Source organism: Ursus maritimus, unplaced genomic scaffold (assembly GCF_017311325.1).
Source record: "Ursus maritimus isolate PB19 unplaced genomic scaffold, ASM1731132v1 scaffold_3, whole genome shotgun sequence".
Taxonomy (NCBI): Eukaryota; Metazoa; Chordata; class Mammalia; order Carnivora; family Ursidae; genus Ursus; species Ursus maritimus.
Genome location: NW_024425563.1, coordinates 51255186 through 51273335, shown reverse-complemented (window position 1 = coordinate 51273335; position 18150 = coordinate 51255186). Strand labels below are relative to the sequence as shown.

At 39.0% G+C, this 18150-nt stretch overlaps 1 protein-coding gene across 4 annotated transcripts in view; it reads right to left on the bottom strand.

The window, feature by feature from the left end:
• Positions 1–17849, bottom strand: part of FAM126A (family with sequence similarity 126 member A) — a 108476-nt gene extending 90627 nt beyond the window's left edge. For all 4 annotated transcript variants that reach the window (XM_040644197.1, XM_040644198.1, XM_040644199.1 and 1 more), the window contains exon 1: positions 17641–17849. The gene's annotated coding sequence lies outside the window, so the exon portion shown is untranslated. The remainder of the gene's footprint in view (positions 1–17640) is intronic.
• Between the last annotated feature and the right edge of the window lie 301 nt (positions 17850–18150).

The window sequence follows — 18150 nt, the reverse complement described above, 5'->3', positions numbered from 1 at the left end:
TTAATTATTGCCAATTTTATGGGCCAAAAAAACCACACTGCAGACTTCCACTTGCATTTCTTTGAAAATCTTTTCAAATGTTTATTGATTACTTCTACTTCCTCTTCTGTAAATTGCCTACTCATATTTTGTCTATTTTTTTCTTTTAAATGTATTTGTAGGTGAGGAGTTAAGATGGTGGAGGAGTAGGGGACCTTCATTTCATCTGGTCCCTGGAATTCAGCTAGATATCAAATCATTCTGAACATTCTGAGTTAAGATGGTGGAGGAGTAGGGGACCTTCATATCATCTGGTCCCTGGAATTCAGCTAGATAGTTATCAAATCATTCTGAACACCTGTGAAATCAATCAGAGATCTGAGAAAAGAATTGCTGCAATTCTACAAATAGAAAAGCCACCACTTTTTGCAAGGTAGGAGGTGCAGAGACATGTATCAGGGCAATACATTGGAAGATAAACCCAAGGGAGGGAGCTTGCATAAGGAGGTTACTGGAAAGTATTATAACAAGTGGACTGCAAAATCGGAACTTTTAAAAGTGTGCTACAGTTAGGGACATCCATGGCCTAAAGGTGCTCAGGTGGCTAAGCAGGGCAGAACCCCAGGTGGGACAGCGTGGTCTCAGGATCCCCAGGGTCACAAAAAGAACGGAAGTGCCTGACTGAGGCAGAATTCCCAAGCATCAGAAAGGGGAAAGCTAACTAAAAACTGCAAGTCTAGGCACTGGCTTTCTGCTCAGTGTTGCCATAAACCACAAACCCTGGCACAATAGGGCGACCACTATCTCAGCAGGGGCCCAGCAAAAGGCAGGAAGCCTGGCAAGACCCCTCTCCATTCCCTCTCCACCCGCCCCCCACCCATTGAATCTACACATTCAGTGCAACCCCTATCAAAATACCATCAACATTTCTCACAGAGCTGGAACAAACAATCCTAAAATTGGTATGGAACCAGAAAAGACCCAGAATAGCCAAAGAAATGTTGAAAAAGAAAAACCAAAGCTGGTGGCATCACAATTCCAGACTTTAAGTTCTATTACAAAGCTGTAATCATCAAGACAGTGTAGTACTGGCACAAAAACAGACACATAGATCAATGCAACAGAATAAAGAACCCAGGGGTGCCTGGGTGGCACAGCAGTTAAGCATCTGCCTTCGGCTCAGGGCGTGATCCCGGCGATCTGGGATCGAGCCCCACATCAGGCTCCTCCGCTATGAGCCTGCTTCTTCCTCTCCCACTCCCCCTGCTTGTGTTCCCTCTCTCGCTGGCTGTCTCTATCTCTGTCAAATAAATAAATAATCTTAAAAAAAAAAAAAAAAGAATAGAGAACCCAGAAATGAACCCTCAACTCAATGGTGTCAACTAATCGTCAACAAAGCAGGAAAGAATACCCAATGGAAAAAAAGACGTTCTCTTCAACAAATGGTGTTGGAAAAATTGGACAGCCACAAGCAGAAGAATGAAACTGGACCATTTTCTTACACCATACACAAAAATAAACTCAAAATGGTTGAAAGACTTAAATGTGAGACAGGAATCCATCAAAATCCTAGAGAATACAGGCAGCAACCTCTGTGACCTCAGCCACAGCAACTTCTTGTTAGACATGTCTTAGAAGGCAAGGGAAACAAAAGCAAAAATAAACTTGGGATTTCATCAAGATAAAAAGCTTTTGCACAGCAAAGGAAACAGTCGACAAAACCAAAAGACAACTGACAGAATGGGAGAAGATACAAATTTATAAATCTATAAACTCAACACCCAAAAGACAAATAATCCAGTCAAGAAATAGGCAGAAGACATAAACAGACATTTCTCCAAAGAAGACATAAAAATGGCAACAGACACATGAAAAAATGCTCCATGTCACTTGGCATCGGGGAAACACAAACGAGAACCACAATGAGATACCACCTCACACCAGTCAGAATGGCTAAAATTAACAACTCAGGAAACAACTGATATTAGTGAGGATGTGAAGAAAGGGGAACCCTCTTATACTGTTGGTGGGAATGCGAACTGGTACGACCCCTCTGGAAAAGAGTATGGAGGTTCCTCAAATGTTAAAAATAGAGCTATCCTACGACCCAGCAATTGCACTACTAGGTATTTATCCAAAGGATACAAACATGGTGATTCAAAGGGGCACATGCACCTCAACCTTATAGTACCAATGTCCACAATAGCCAAATTATGGGAAGAGCCCAGATGTCCATCAACAGATGAATAGATAAAGATGTGGTATATATAGACGATGGAATATTACTCAGCCATCAAAAAAAATGAAATCTTGTCATTTGCAACAATGTGGGTGGAACTAGAGGGTATTATGCTAAACGAAATAAGTTAGAGAAAGACAAATACCATATGATTTCACTCATACGTGGAATTTAAGAAACAAAACAGATGTTCCTAGGGAAAGGGAAGGAAAAATAAAATAAGACAGAATCAGAGAGGGAGACAAACCATAAGAGACTCTTAACTATGGGAAACAAACTGAGGGTTGCTGGAGGGGAGGTGGGTAGGGCGATTGGGTAACTGGGTGATGGCCATTAAGAGTGGCACTTGATGTAATGAACACTGGATGTTATATGCAACTGATGAATCACTAAACTCTACCTCTGAAACTAATAAAACACTGTATGTTAATTAAATTGATTTTAAATAAATAAAAAAATAAATATATTGTAGAGCTTATCACAGACTATCTTTTTTTAATGTTACAAATATTTTCCCAGTTTTGTCATTTGTTTTTAGCTTTGTTTTTGGTATTTTCATTGTATAGATAGTTTTACATTTTTACATAATAGAGCCTGATAATAATCATTTCCTTTATTAGTACTGAATTTTGCTTCATAAAAATTTTCTCCAATGTTTTCCTCTAGAGTTATTATAGTTTTATTTTTTATGTGATAAATCATTAATACTTCTGGATTTTTTAAATACACACACACACACACACACAGTGTGAATCTAACCTATTCTCCCCAAATGAATAGCCAGTTATGTCAACACTATTTATTCAATCATTTCCCACAAGTAAGAATTGATACATTTAATATATATTAAATTGTCATATACTTGGGTCTGTTTCTGGACTCTTTATTTCAGTGACCTTTTTTATTATTCCTGCATCTCTACCACACTAATTACTATAATTTAAGTGATTTTATTGGTTAGAAATCAATTAAGTGCACATCATAGTAAAATCCAAGTAACAGTGACTTAAACAAGACAAAATTTATTTCCTTCTCATTAAAAATGAGTGAGAAGAGGCTGGCAATCCAGGGCTGGTATGGTGTCAGCTGTCTGTTTTGCTCTACTATCCTAGCAAAATCGCTTCCACCCTCAAGGCTACTTCACATTTCAAGATGGCTACCATAGCTATCCTACTCACATTTCAGGAAAAAGGTTAAGGAGGAAAAAGGATGTCTTCCTTCTTTTAAGGAGTCTTCCTTCCCTGAGCCCCTTTTAACTTACACATATAGCAGTGTTTGCTTCAGCAGCACATACACACATAGATTCATATAGCTCATTGGTCAGAATTTAGTACTGATGGACACACACAGCATTGTGGGATGCTAAACAAAATCATCTTTAGCAGGGTGACACACAGTTCACTAGTTAATTTAGTTTACCCTATTCTCAGAACTCTGATAACTGCTTCTAAATGATGAAAGAGCAAGTGTTCTACTTTTGTATATGTTCAAAAATTTCTCTTTCAGCAAAGTATCTCAAAACACTATAAAGGAGTTGACTAAACATAGCACTATTTAATGTGTAGTCCAATTTTTAAAAAATGAGAAATACATGGCAAAAAATGCGTATATGTTTAGCTTATGGCTAAAGCATGTGGTGAAAAATGCTGACAATAACCGAGGCAACTCAGTATGATTGGTTGATGATCAGAGGGTATGGCAACTATCAAAGCAATAGGCATGAGCCAAAAGATACACTGCTCTGCCCCTGATTATAACACAGGCAAAGTAATGTTGCTAAGATTATGTAAAAGCAATTAGTTCAAATTAACATGCTATTAAAAAGTATTTTATTCAGTCTTCTTCCAGTTTTTACTTTGAAAAAGCAACCAGGTCTATTGGCAGAGGCTCTTGAACACTTAAGAACACAAATACCCCATAAACACTTTCTCCTTGCCAAACCAAACAAATTCAATTGAACTAAAGAATCAGCCAGCTGCTTGCCATCGCCTGTACTGTGGGGGGAGATGAAAAGAGACGAATGGTTATTACTTTCTCCATTGAGCCACCCAAATTTCTCTCTCCCATGTCTTGCCAGGGGGAAGTGTAAAAAGTTATAAGGTTTTGTCATTGAGCACTGCAAACTATTCCTTGGGGATAGGTAAATTAAGGGTATTTAGGATTTTGCTACATCCAAACAGACAAGTCTTCCATATTAGTTTGCTAGGGTTGCTATAACAAAGTACCAGATTGTGGCCTAAACACCAGAAATTTATTTGCTCACGTTTCTGGAGGCTAGAAGTACAAGCTCAAGGTGTCAGCAGGGTTGGTTCCTACTGAGAGTGATAAGGAAAGGATCTGTTCCAGGCCTTTCTCCTTGGCTTGTAGCCATCTTCTCCCTGTGTTTTCACATCATCTTCAGTCTGTACAAGTCCTGTCCCAATTTCCTCTTATAAGGACACCAGTTATATTGGATTGGGGCCCACCCTGATTACCTCATTTTAACTTAATTATAAAGATTCCATCTCCAATTATGGTTACATTCTTAGGTCCTGGGTATTAGGGCTTCAACATATAAAAAGGGGGTAGAAGACATGATTCAGCCCATGATGGAGTTTATTCAGCTGCAATAAACTAGGGTTATAGCAAGTAATCCCACTCTCTTTTCTTATAGTAGAGGTGTTTAAATATCATCCATTTATTCATAAACTATTGAGTGTCTACTATGTCCTAGACGCTAGGTTTACAAAGCTGAATATGACATAGTCCCTGACTTGAGGGATTCACAGTCCACTAGGGGAGACAAGTTAAACCCAAAACATAGCAAGAGTGAGTGTCCTTTAATCCCTTTTGAAATAAAACAAGGCAAATCAGAGTATAAGCAAATAAAATAATAGAAACAAATGTTATGAGGAAATGGGGAGGGATGTAAAAGAAAGCCCAATGTAAATTTTATCTTGCAATCATTTTCCTCTCACTTGCCCCTTTTTCCTCTCTCTTTCCCCAAAATTACAGCATATAGAAATATACTTTCCAAAGCACAGCTCTACTTTAATTTCTTTAAAGCATTTTGCGTTCTAAGTGGCAGTTTTCCCTGCTCTAATGTTGGGAACAAAGGAAGACAGAAATGTTAAGAGAACCAAATTCCAGCTGACTTGTGGGTTGAGTTGATGTCTTAGAGTGAGTCACTGCCCTTTCGTAAATTGGAATGAAACTCCTAACCATTAATAAAGTCTGCCAATAGAGGCTCAGATGTTCAATTCGAAAATGATGGGGGCAAAGGGAGGGTGCAATGAGAAAATGCAAGTAAACACAGTTAAGGAAGGTAATGTGTACTAGTAGAGCCATAATAATAAAAGCAATAGATCTTGACTGTACTACAAAATTCTGTTTGATTCTTCTTAGTCAGAAACTCAGTTGATCTTATTAAAATAGTTGTTTATCTTCATTTAAAAATTATAGGAAGCAAAGCAGCAATAAATAGTTCAGTATGATCATGCTGATTCATATTAACTGGGGTAACAGTCAATTTGTTTTAGCAGAGGCTGAATTATACATTTTTAAAAAATAAAGTTTTTAATAATATTAAGTTTTATACAAGTATAACAAAATATAACTTACGTTTTGCTTTGCAACTAAATATGAAACTAAAAGTAGTACAACAAAAATTTCTATCTTGGTTCCTCCACAAGTACTTGAAAGTCCTATAAGAATGTTTAAAATCCCTAAAGTAGTTTAAGCATTTCTTTTTCAATTATGCATTGTTTCTGAAGAAAGGATTTAAAACAGAAAACTAAACATCTGTTTGGACCCTTTCACCAATAACCAACTCCTGACTAATGGAATCCAAGTGCCATAAATCACATTATATTACTATGAACTCTGGAGCTTTATAATATGTTGACACGTAAAGTATCTGCCCTGATAACATCAGTGACCAGTTCAATACCATTTCCACAAAGAGGCTGGCCTTCCTGAAGTGCTACCTAAAACATACACCTGTGTAGCATATCTGAATTTCTCATAGTGAAAAGAACAAGTTTTACCCTTACTTTTCTTGATGTCACCTTTCTTGGCCTGTTCTTCCTTTCCCCCCAACCTATCATTATCATGGATAAAAAAAGCTTTTGATCTTCCCAAAAAAAGGAACTTGTTAAAAATTAAATGTTACACATATGGTAGAGAAGCTTATTGGAAGGAATCCTTTTGGGGAGCCTGAGTGGCTCAATTGGTTAAGCATCTGCCTTCAGCTCAGATCATAATCGCAGGGTCCTGGGTTGGTCCTGGGTTGGAGCCCCATGGCTGGCTCCCTGCCTCTGACCCCTCCCCTACTTGTGCCCTCGCACTCTCTCTCTCTCTCTCTCTCTCAAACAGATGAATAAGATCTTTTTAAAAGGGGGGGGCGCTTGGGTAGCACAGTTGGTTAAATGTCTGCCTTCGGCTCAGGTCATGATCTTGGAGTCCTGGGATCAAGACCCATGTCGGGCTCCTTGATCAGTGGGGAGTCTGCTTCTCCCTCTCCCTCTGCCTGTCGCTCCCACTGCTTGTGCTCGCTCTCTCTCTCTGTAAAATAAAATCTTTAAAAAAAAAAAGGAAGCCTTTTAACATTTTAAATACAAAATGCAGTTGAACAAATTACAGCAAGCATAGCTAAAATTTCTCCTCCACTCCTTTCTATTCAGAGAGTAATCATACCTTAAGGTCCTTTTGCATCCTTCCCCTCTAATATTTTAACAGAGCTCAATAAATAGAAAAAGGAACATGGTACAACAAAGAGTCCAAAAAACTCATCCTCACTTTCCAGCAAATTAAACTTTCCAATCTCAATTAACTCCACTGTGAAAAGTAGTGATAACGTCTACATCACAGGAATGTTTTAGGGATGAAAAATAATACAAATAAAGCAAGGTCACACCATAGATGCTCAATAATAATAGGTCTAATTATCACTAACAAAATATTTTATCAACTGGACAATTGAGAATGCATTTTGGAAGCTTAAACTTCAGAAGTTTCTAAAAGGGGAGATTGCTGGGCTGGGGATAGGAGGGAGGCTTCATTAGATTCTAATGCTCTCCAGCTACTTCCATTATTTATTCTTCACCAATTAACTTTCTGATTTAGTAGCCTAATCTATTGCCATTGCCTCCAAGTATTTCATCACCAATTTATTCCTTAACCCCCTTTACAGTATGTATTTTGTTCTCATCATATACTTACCATCAACTTAGAAATGACAAATCTATTGGGGTTTTCCCCTCAATATTCTTTTTCTTTAACCTTGCCACAAGCATCTTCCTTTCCAAAACTCTAAGAAGACCTCACTGTGTTCAGTATTCTGGTTCTATCACCTACATAACCATTCTGACTTTCTGTACTTTTTTTTTTTTAAGATTTTATTTATTTATTTGACAGAGATAGAGACAGCCAGCAAGAGAGGTAACACAAGCAGGGGGAGTAGGAGAGGAAGAAGCAGGCTCCCAGTGGAGGAGTCTGATGTGGAGCTCAATCCCATAACGTCGGGATCACGCGCTGAGCCGAAGGCAGACGCTTAACAACTGAGCCACCCAGGCGCCCCTGACTTTCTGTACTTCTTCAACAGTCCATTCAATGTACACATTCCTACCTTCCCTACTTAGACACTTCTCTCTCCAACCCATTTCGAAAATACTTCCACCTCCATTCCCTAATCAGGACCCACCTGAAGGTTCATAATTTCCCAAAATAGTCTCTTCCTCTTCTACACTACTAAAGTATACACTGCTTGGGGGGCTATGTTGCCACTCCATCTACCACAGTAATATCTGTGGATTAACAAGTCAGCAGAAACATTGAACTTTTAGTTCAAAAGGAAATATATATACCTGGCAAGTTTAAAGAGGTCAGACCGGCAACTTTTTATACCCCCATGGGCAGAGGTACACAGGATGTGTATGTTGATTAGAATCAATACCCTAACTAAATTAATTAAATGTTCTTTACATTTAGGGGCACCTGGGTAGTGCAGTCGTTAAGCTTCTGCCTTCAGCTCAGGGCGTGATCCCGGCGTTATGGGATAGAGCCCCACATCAGGCTCCTCCGCTGGAAGCCTGCTTCTTCCTCTCCCACTCCCCCTGCTTGTGCTCCCTATCTGGCTGGCTGTCCCTCTCTGTCAAATAAATAAATAAAATCTTTTTAAAAAAATGTTCTTTACATTTAATTAGGCAAGCTCAAAAAGATTAAAATAGAGTTCATAAGGGGCACCTGGGTGGCTCAGTCAGTTAAGCATCTGCCTTCAGTTCAGGTCATGATCCCAGGATCCTGGGATCCTGGGATCAAGCCCCACGTCAGTTTCCCTTCTCAGCAGGGAGTCTGCTTGTCCCTCTCCCTCTGCCCTTCCTCATGGTTCCGCTTGCTCTCTCTCTCTCTCTCAAATAAATAAAGAATTTTTTAAAAAATAGAGTTCATAATTGCTTGCCCAATTTAAGCACTTTAAAGGCTTACATTATTCTCTCAAATTTCCAAGTCTAAACATCATTCTATGAAAGAGTAAATGTAAATCTTCCAATAGCTGAAGCCTCAAATAATTTTCATAGTACAGTTTAAGAACTCATATACAAGGTTTTCACTAAGTACAAATAACTGAATGAATCCTTATGCATTTATATGAGAAAGCAACTAATGTTCATCAGTTAATCAAAAGACTCTTTGTTCAGGAAAACACACACCAAACAAATACCACTTAACATTTACTACTAAAGGGCTATCCTGATGCAAGCCTCAATAATGACAACTATTTAAACTAAAATGGAAAAGTACTATTTCCACAACTTCTGGATCTTTTATCTGTGTTGCACATAACATTCTTTACAAGGTACAAACAGGATTCAGGAATGCAGATTGATCTTGAGTCCCCAGTAAATTAAAATGTAAATTATATAAGGTACATATACATTTATCATCCCATTCCCATTCCGGGATCTTCTACCATAACCATACTTGGATGTATTTGTTAAAATAGCAGAAGACATGATATCACCTAGGACAGACCAGTAATAATGATAGGGTTACCGAAAACTGAAATTAATTGGGCAAAAAGGAAAACAATAAGACATTCAAATAAAATAATTAAATTTATTTCTCAGTAACTGAGACTAAGGAATGAGTGTGATTGGAAAAAAAATTAGGGTACTGATTAAAAACATGAGCTATGGCATCAGATTGGAATTCAGCTTAACTCTACCACTAACTAGTTGCTGATCTTGAACAAGTTTGTTTTTTTTTTTAAGATTTTATTTATTTATTTGACAGAGAGAGAGACAGCCAGCAAGAGAGGGAACACAAGCAGGGAGACAGGGAGAGGGAGAAGCAGGCTTCCTGCTGAGCAGGGAGCCCGATTTGGGGCTCGATATGGGGCTCAATCCCCGGGCCCTGGGATCACGACCTGAGCCAAAGGCAGACGCTTAATGACTGAGCCACCCAGGCACCCCTTGAACAAGTATTTTAACCTCTTTGAGTCTCAGGTTTTTTACCTGTAAAGTAAGGATAATAATACTTATAAAGTTGTGCACAGATTAAATGAAATTAATTATGCAAAGTACTTAGAAAGTACTACATAGGAAAATCTCAATAAATTGCATTCAATCCAAAAGGCCTCGACATTTTTATAGCTAAATTATTTCAGACCTTGAAGAAGAAATTAATTGCCAGGGCATATAAAAAGATGGAAAGCTTTTCTCTGTCTCTCTCTCTCTCTTTTAAAGATTTATTTATTTGAGACAGAGAGCATGCATGGAGGGAAGGGGGAGAGGGAGAGGAAGAGAATCTCTAGCAGACTGAGTGGGGAGCCGGATGTGGGGCTCAATCTCACCACCCTGAGATCATGACCTGAGCTGAAATCAAGAGTCAGAAGCTTAACTAACTGAGCCACCCAGGTACTCTTCTCCCTTCTTTTATTTTGCAAAACTAGTATATTCAGAAACCAAAACCTGAAAAAGAAAATATAAGAGGAATACTAAAGACAATCTTACATAGCAATCAAATCTAGCACTACTTTAAAGAGGTATGCTCTTATCAAGTTGCCTTTACTCCAAAGACAGCAATTGTTTGGTGAAATCTACTAGGAAGTCCTCTAACATAATTCATCAACCACTAGGTAAAAGAAGAAAAACTATATGATCATCTCAACGTACATCACGAGGGTGTGTGATCAAATTTAATATCTTTTTCCTGGATTGCCTGGGTAGCTCAGTTGGTTAAGTGGCTGCCTTCAGCTCAGGTCATGATCCCAGGGTCCTGAGAGCAAGCCCCGTGTCAAGCTTCCTGCTCTGTGGGGAGTCTGCTTGTTCCTCTCCCTCTCCCCCTCTCCACCCCCACTTGGGCTCTCTCTCAAATAAATAAATAAATTCTTTTAAAAAAATTAATATATTTTTCCAATTAAATCTCAATTCCAAAAAGGAATTAAGGAAGACTATTTTCTTAACATGCTAAAAAAAAAAAGTTGTCAGAAAGAATACACAACTGTGAAACCCTAAAGGCATTCTCACTCAAATGAGAAATGAACCAAAGATGCTCACTATTCACTAATATAATTTAACATTACTCTAGACATTTAATGTGAAACAAGAAATAAGGATTAAATATTGGCAAGATGAAATTATCATTATTTACAAATGCTAAAACTGCCGTATTACAAAGTCCAAAAAAACCTAAGAATTAAGGGGCACCTGGGTGACTCAGTCAGTTGAGCATCCAACTCTTGACTTTGGCTCAGGTCATGATCTCAGGGTCCTGGGATCAAGCCCCACATCTGTCTTCCTGCTCAGCAGAGAGTCTGCCTGAGATTCTCTCCCTCTCCCTCTGCCCCTCATCCCCACACTAGTGTGTACTCTCTCTCTCTCAAATAAATAAATTTAAAGAATCTTTAAAAATAAATAAAAACTATAAGAATTAAGAATTTCATAAAATGACCAGTTAGAAAACAGTATACCTAAAGCACCAATTTTTCTATGTTCCATTGGGAAGATGCAATCCTCTTTAAAACACAATGAAAAAAGATTCCATTGGCAATAGCAAGTTTTAAAATATCAAAAATTTATTTCAAAAATAGGCTGAACCACATGAAGAAAACTATAAAACACTGAGTCATTTAAAAATGACTTGGGGGCACCTGGCTGGCTCAGTTGGTAGAGCATGTGACTTGCTCTCAGAATTGTGAGTTCAAGGCCCACGTTGGGGGTAGAGTATACTTAAAAAATAAGAAAATAACTTGTTTAAAATGATTTAAATATTGTAAAGATATCACAGCTATCTCAAAAAATTAATTTGAAATTCCACTGGGGGTTTTTTGAGATCTTAATAAATTGAATTAAAGGTAATTTGAAAAAATAAATATATGAGAAATGTTAAAAATGTTTTGAGAAAGATAATAGAAATTCACACAATCATATAGTAGGATACATTAAAAAGTTACAATAAACTAAGACTGAAATCACTGGAGCAAAAAATAAACAGCCCCACGAAGCAGAATAGAAAGCCTAAGAAAAAATCATATGTATATGATTTTAATATATGATTTTATATATGATTTTCACATGTTAAATATATATATGTTTATGTAAATCATGTAAACCATGATTTGATATATAATATAGATAACATTTAAAACCTCTGGGAAAAGATAATTGCCCAATAGTGTTAAAATAATTGACTTGCTACTCTACACCAAATATGTTCCAAATAGACTAAAGTGGTACATGTTTTTAAAAATTGTGAAAGTAATACAAAGAAACAGAGGTAAATAGTTATATAATTTGGGAGTGCAGGGAGGCCTTTCCAAGCAGGCAGTTACCATAAAAGAAAAATTTGATATATTTAACTACACTAAAAATGTTTAAAATCTATTTAAAAAGAAAAATCCACACCAAAAACAAAATGAGAATGTAAATGACAAACTGGAAAAATTACTTGCAATTTAATTTGACAAAGATCTAATAGTTTTACACACAAAGAACTCTCATAACTCAGTTTTTTAAAATCTCCAATATCATAATAAACAAAGGACTCTAATAGATAATTCACAAAAGAAATACAAATATTTAATGTCACTAATAATCAATGAATTTTAAAAATACAGAAAATAAAACTTTTCATTTCAAAATGGCAGTTTTTTTATTCATAGTGCTAAAAATGGAGAAGTTGCCAGCAATCTCAAGCATAACTAAAAAATGAATATTAAGCCTTTCTGGAAAGTAATCTATTACTATTAATTAAAAATAATTAAAATATGCATACCTTTTGATGTCAGAATTTATCCTAAGGAAATAATGATATGGGCAATGATTAAACTATCAAGCTAAATGCTACAATATTCATTCAAAATTATTGGAAAGGGCTTAAATTTTCAACACCTGAAATAAATGATAGTAAATCCATATTCTGGAATATTAACCATAGATTTAAAATGATGTTTTGCCATAAAAGAATATTTTATTGACTCAGATAAGCATTCACTCAATTAAGTGAAAATAAGCTAGTAACAAGGCAGCATACACAAAAAACAAAAACGAAATCATAGTACATACAGTATGGTTTCTTTTTGTTAGAAAAAAAAGTAAATACCTATTAAAAAGAACCTATAAAGATATTCACTAATGTATTAATAATTATCTCTGGATGGAGGCATTATAAATGTTATTTATCATTTATGCATTCCTAAATTTTCCAAATTTCCTACAGTTATCATATCTTACATTAGTAAATAGGAAAATACAGAATGTTTACAAAATTGCTGTCGCTATAGTAACAACAGTATCTAAAATCATGCTAACATTGATATTCCCACTCTTTTAGGCTGCACCAAAATTAGGGATGCCTACTGTCTAGGTTAGATCATACTTTGATACTCTAATCAAAATGAAATAAATTTTCAGAACTTTAGAAATCAGACAAGTTTTCGCTCCATGTTTACTTATGATTGAGTACAATGACTAATAATATTTAGAATTAACCACTTGCTTTCGGCCCCCTCCCAAAGGTAAGAATCCAAAGTAAGGAATAAGCCCTGGACATTGGAGCCAGCAGAGCTCAACTTTTAAATACATCAAGGGACGTCTGGGTAGCTCAGTCGGTTAAGCGTGGGCCTTCGGCTCAGGTCATGATCCCAGGGTCCTGGGATCGAGTCCCACATCAGGCTCCTTGCTCTGTGGGGAGCCTCCTCTCCCTCTGCCGTTCCCCCAGCTTGTGCCTGCCCGCTCTCTGACAGTAAATAAATAAAATCTTTAAAAATAAATAAATAAAATAAAAATAAATACATCCAAATACTGAGCCAGAAATTAAAAAGAAAGGAAGGAAGGGAGAGAGTGGGGGAATATAAATATTACCTTTCTCAGGATAGAAAGTATGGGCCTTTGACAACTTCTAATCACAACTCTTCTCAGTCTCATTTGGGAGACAGAACAATAATTTTATCCTCCAATGTATTTAAAAACCATATATCCAAAGGGCAAGCAAACAGGATTTCTTCTGAGCGTAAATGTTAAATATTCTCTTTTCTCAGTGCAGATATGTAGCTTAACTCCAATAGGACCAAAAAGACTCTGGCAATACTTGGCTCTCAATAACAAGCAATAGTCAAACTGTTAATTCCATCTGCTCCCCTCCAAAAAATGACAAAGCATTACATGGTGGCGCCAGGGGTCCCAGGCTCCATTTAAGGAGTTTTCCAGAGTGGCATCCATTTCCACAAGATTAAGATGAGTACTTCAAAAAAATCAATCTGGATACTACATGATGACAACCTGGATGCTGATAACAAAAGAAATGTGCTATCTTTAACATCATATTCTTTGTTTCTTTCAAATTGTCTCCCTTTGTTATTTGTCAAAGCTCTGAATTTCATCCATTTCCATCTCCTTAGTGACTCAGTTCCAGTAAATATGTCATTTTTCCTATCTCTTACTTCTCACTTTCTTTATGCATGTAAAGAAACAAACATAACATTCCTTCAACCTATATCCGTCTTCAGCGGTTTTCAACCTTGCCTGCACATTGGAATTACCCAGGGAACTTTAATGTACCTGTGCAACTAATCTATAGCGACAAAAAGTAGATCAGTGGTTTCCTGAGGATGAGAGGGAGAAATTACAAAGGGACACAAGGAAACTTTTAGAGGTGATAGATAATGTTCGTTTTTTTGATTGTGGTGATAGTTTTACAAATGAAAACCTATGTCAAACATTAAATTGCACACTTTAAATAGGTGTAGCTTATTACTTGCCAATTATATTGCAACAAAGCTGTTGAAATAAATATAATGCCTAGGTTCCACCTCAACCCCTGGAATGGGCTTTCCCCTGGAAATCAAGATTCTTAAAAGCTCTCCAGATAATTGTAAATGTGCAGCTAGGAATGAGAACCACTGCTCTATAGCTATCATTCTCTTCCTTCTTCAGTCTTCTTGAAATGCCTCACTCAAGTATGTCTACTTTATCATTACCCATTCTTTCTCAATCTTCCAAAGACCACTATGCAGTTAAAACTGTACTTGTTAAAGTCCCCTATGGAATCCTGACCAATTCCCTGGTCCCAGGAGTCCTCTCCTTACTTGACACCTCTTTACAGCATTCAAAATTTTTGACCCATCTGCCTCTACTTGAAATTCTCTCCTTCCTTAGCATCTTTCTTGATGTTCCTCCTACCTTTCTAACTACTACTCTTCTCTTTCACACTATTCTTCTATCCATTTCTGCTTTTTATCAGTCTGTTCTCCAGCTGCTGCTTTGATCATACTAAAAGCTTTCCTTGAATCATTTCAATATAACCAAGTCAATACAGCTTCAATTCAACACCCAGTCTGCCCTGTAATCCTGATTTCTTTTATAAGTTCCACGCCCATGGATCCAAACATCTAATTGTCATCTTCACCTGAATGCTCCACAGCTTCCTCAAATTCAAAAAACCCCAAATAGAACTTGCCATCTTCCGTCCACCTTCCCTCACTTCCAGTTACTAGAATCAAGTAAAATCCTCAGGGTCCTGATTCCTCCTCCTTTCTTTCCAAAGGTGACAAGACCTATCAGATCCTACCTCACTCTGCCAGGGTGAGGGTCTCAAACAAAAATTCATTAAATGGCTTCTTACTCATCACCTTCAATCCAAAACCCATAGCCAAGGAAACCTTGCCCTGGTCTGGAGCTCTACCACCCTCACTATTCTCATCTTCCACCATTTCCTTATTTAACCTCAGCATTCAAGTTATGTTAATGTCAGTGCTATTGACTTTGGACTTGTCATTGACAATGACTTCTCTAAGCTGCCATAGTTTCTCATCCCCCCTTGCCTTCTCACTTATTCTCCTCTTGGAAAGTTACTGACCTCCTGCACTTGGCTAAATTATATTTCAAAACTGTACTGTGTGCTCCTGACTCTACCTACATCCACACTGAATTAGCCATCCCCTACTCTGCTCCCTTACTACACTATGCATATCTCTATTCAGATTCATCACATGGTATTATAACTATTACTTGATCTGTCTTGTACATCAGAGAGTAAATTTCTTGATGACAAGAATTATGACATTCATTTCTGCCCTAGAACCTATTCAGCCTGGGGCAGTGCAAAATAAATATATGTTGGACATAACTTCAATTATTTACAAAATGTAAACTTGATACCCCCAATATGGTACTGATACTAACATTTTTCAAAGTTTTAAAATATTCATTATAAAATAAATATCACACAATAGGATCCTGAATAAAACAGTTGACTGTAAGATATGTTTGAACTCTGTCAAAACAACACCACTCTAAAGAGTGCAACCAAGATCAGATTTTATAAAATAGAAACACAACAAAGAAAGCATAGCAGGAATAACATACTGACATAACCAACACCTTGTGGGGGTGTCTATATCCAAGTACTGCTAATGTTGACAATTAAGAGGTTTTATAATCCCTCTATGATAATAATTGTAGTAAATCAAAAAGTAATAAAAGAAGCCAAATCCAGAATTTTTTAATCTAAATATGTGATGGTTTTCCCCGTAGCCACTTTATGTAAATGAATTATTTGAATAAATGATTTTAAAACTACTATTGGCCAAGCAGATCCTAAAATTTTTCTTTCTTTCTTGCCTTTCCCTGCACTTCAAAAAAAAAAAAAATGGTGTTTGGGACCAAGATTCATCTTGTAAACCTTAAAATGTATTAGCCCAAAGAAAAGATGCTTAGAAATTGAAGGGAGGGCCAGCCAGTCTGTGGGTGTTAGGAGAACGTTCTTATGGAAAACAACCCTCCTGGGTCTATCACATTGACTCAAGGTTACACCGATCCTTATGACTCTATGCAGATAAGATTTTAAAAGCTGAAAATCTCAAACTGTCAAGTGTTACATGAACCAAGGAGGTGGTATATCGACTCCCAAAACTACTGTGTGACCCAAAGGACAAATTATTTGCAATAGGACAGCTTGGTCCTACTGACCATGGTACTGTCTCTGAAATTAGTAGCTGGCTGTGGAACAAACTCCCCCTACCTGAAGAGCGGAGACGCTGCCGGGCGTGTGATAGTGTATTTATCAAGAGACCCGATCCTGGGCAGTATGAAACCACTAGGGCAAAATTAAAATCTTTCAGGAGTGCCTAAACTTAGGGGTACAGAGCACAATTGTGCACGCTGAAGGGCGGATACGCAGTTTTGCTGAAGCGTGCAAACTTGGGATCTTTTAATTGCAATCATTTTCAGACAAAACCCCGACGATTCCCAAGTACGTTAAAAATCAGCCTCAGGAGAGGAATAACTCATAGAAGGGAGCAAGTGCTGAAGAGGGGATCTCCAGTGTAATAACCAAGGAAGGAATCGTATCTGCTTTCTGAATCTCACCGTGCTGCGAGAGACACCAAAGACCCAGACGAACGCTGCTTTTAAAGATGGGGAGGGGGGGTGTCGACGGTGACCATTTTGGTCACTAGACTAAGGGATAGCGGTAACCTCCCTGGAGTGGGAGAGGCCAGGCCGGAGCATCAACAGCGGCGGAATGGGGGTGGAGGGCCCCCGCAGAGGGGCGGCGGGTCCGACCGAGGCGGCTGCACCCTGGGCACGCCCGGAGTCTGGACTGCTCCTTGCTGGGAAAGAGAAAGACCCGAGTCCACGCGCACAAAGCTGCCGCCGCCCAGGCAGCAAACGGGCTGCGCCCAACTTCAGGGCGAGCAGCCGCCGGCCGCAGCCCACTCACCCGACCCCTCTGCTCCGGCCCCTCCGACGCCCCTAGCGCCCAGCGCATTCTCGCGCCCACCCGCGGCGCCTCGCGAGGGAGCCGTTACCCCCAACGAAGGCGCCGCCCCGGGGACAAAGTCCCGGTCCCCTCCCCGCCGCCGCCTCGCCCCGGCTCCTCCCTGACAAAAAAGTTATCGGTCGCCGGCCGCCCTAGGGGCCCGGCGTGGGTCGCTCGGTCGGACTCACCAGAGCGGCTCCCCGAGCTCCACCTCCAGAACCTCGACTTGTCTGACTCGCAGCGACAGCGACAGCGGCTGCTCTGCTTTCTCCCGAGTAGCAGCACCACCTGCCCCCCTTCTTCCTAACAGAACGGGTCCCGGCGAGCCATCTTCCCCCTCTGCTCACTGACTGACAACCCAGCCCCGAGAGCCGCCACTGCCGCCAGCCACTCTGACAGGCACGGCTAGGGACCCGTCCCCAGGAAGCCAACCACCACCGCCCCACTTCGGCTCGGCCTATCGCCGTGCCCTAGGGCGGGACCAGAACAACTTCTTCACCAATAAGAATCTTCCTCTGCTAGGCCTGGGGCGGAGCCTTGAGGTGGGAGGGAGGGCGACTTGGGTGGGCGTGGTCTGAGCACTGGGCGTGGTCGGGGCGCCAAAGGGAAAATGATTGACCGTAGGATTTGCGGCAGGGCTAGTGAGAGTGATCAGCCAGCGTCTCTCAGACCCTGAGCCAAGAGGACTTACAGCCCTC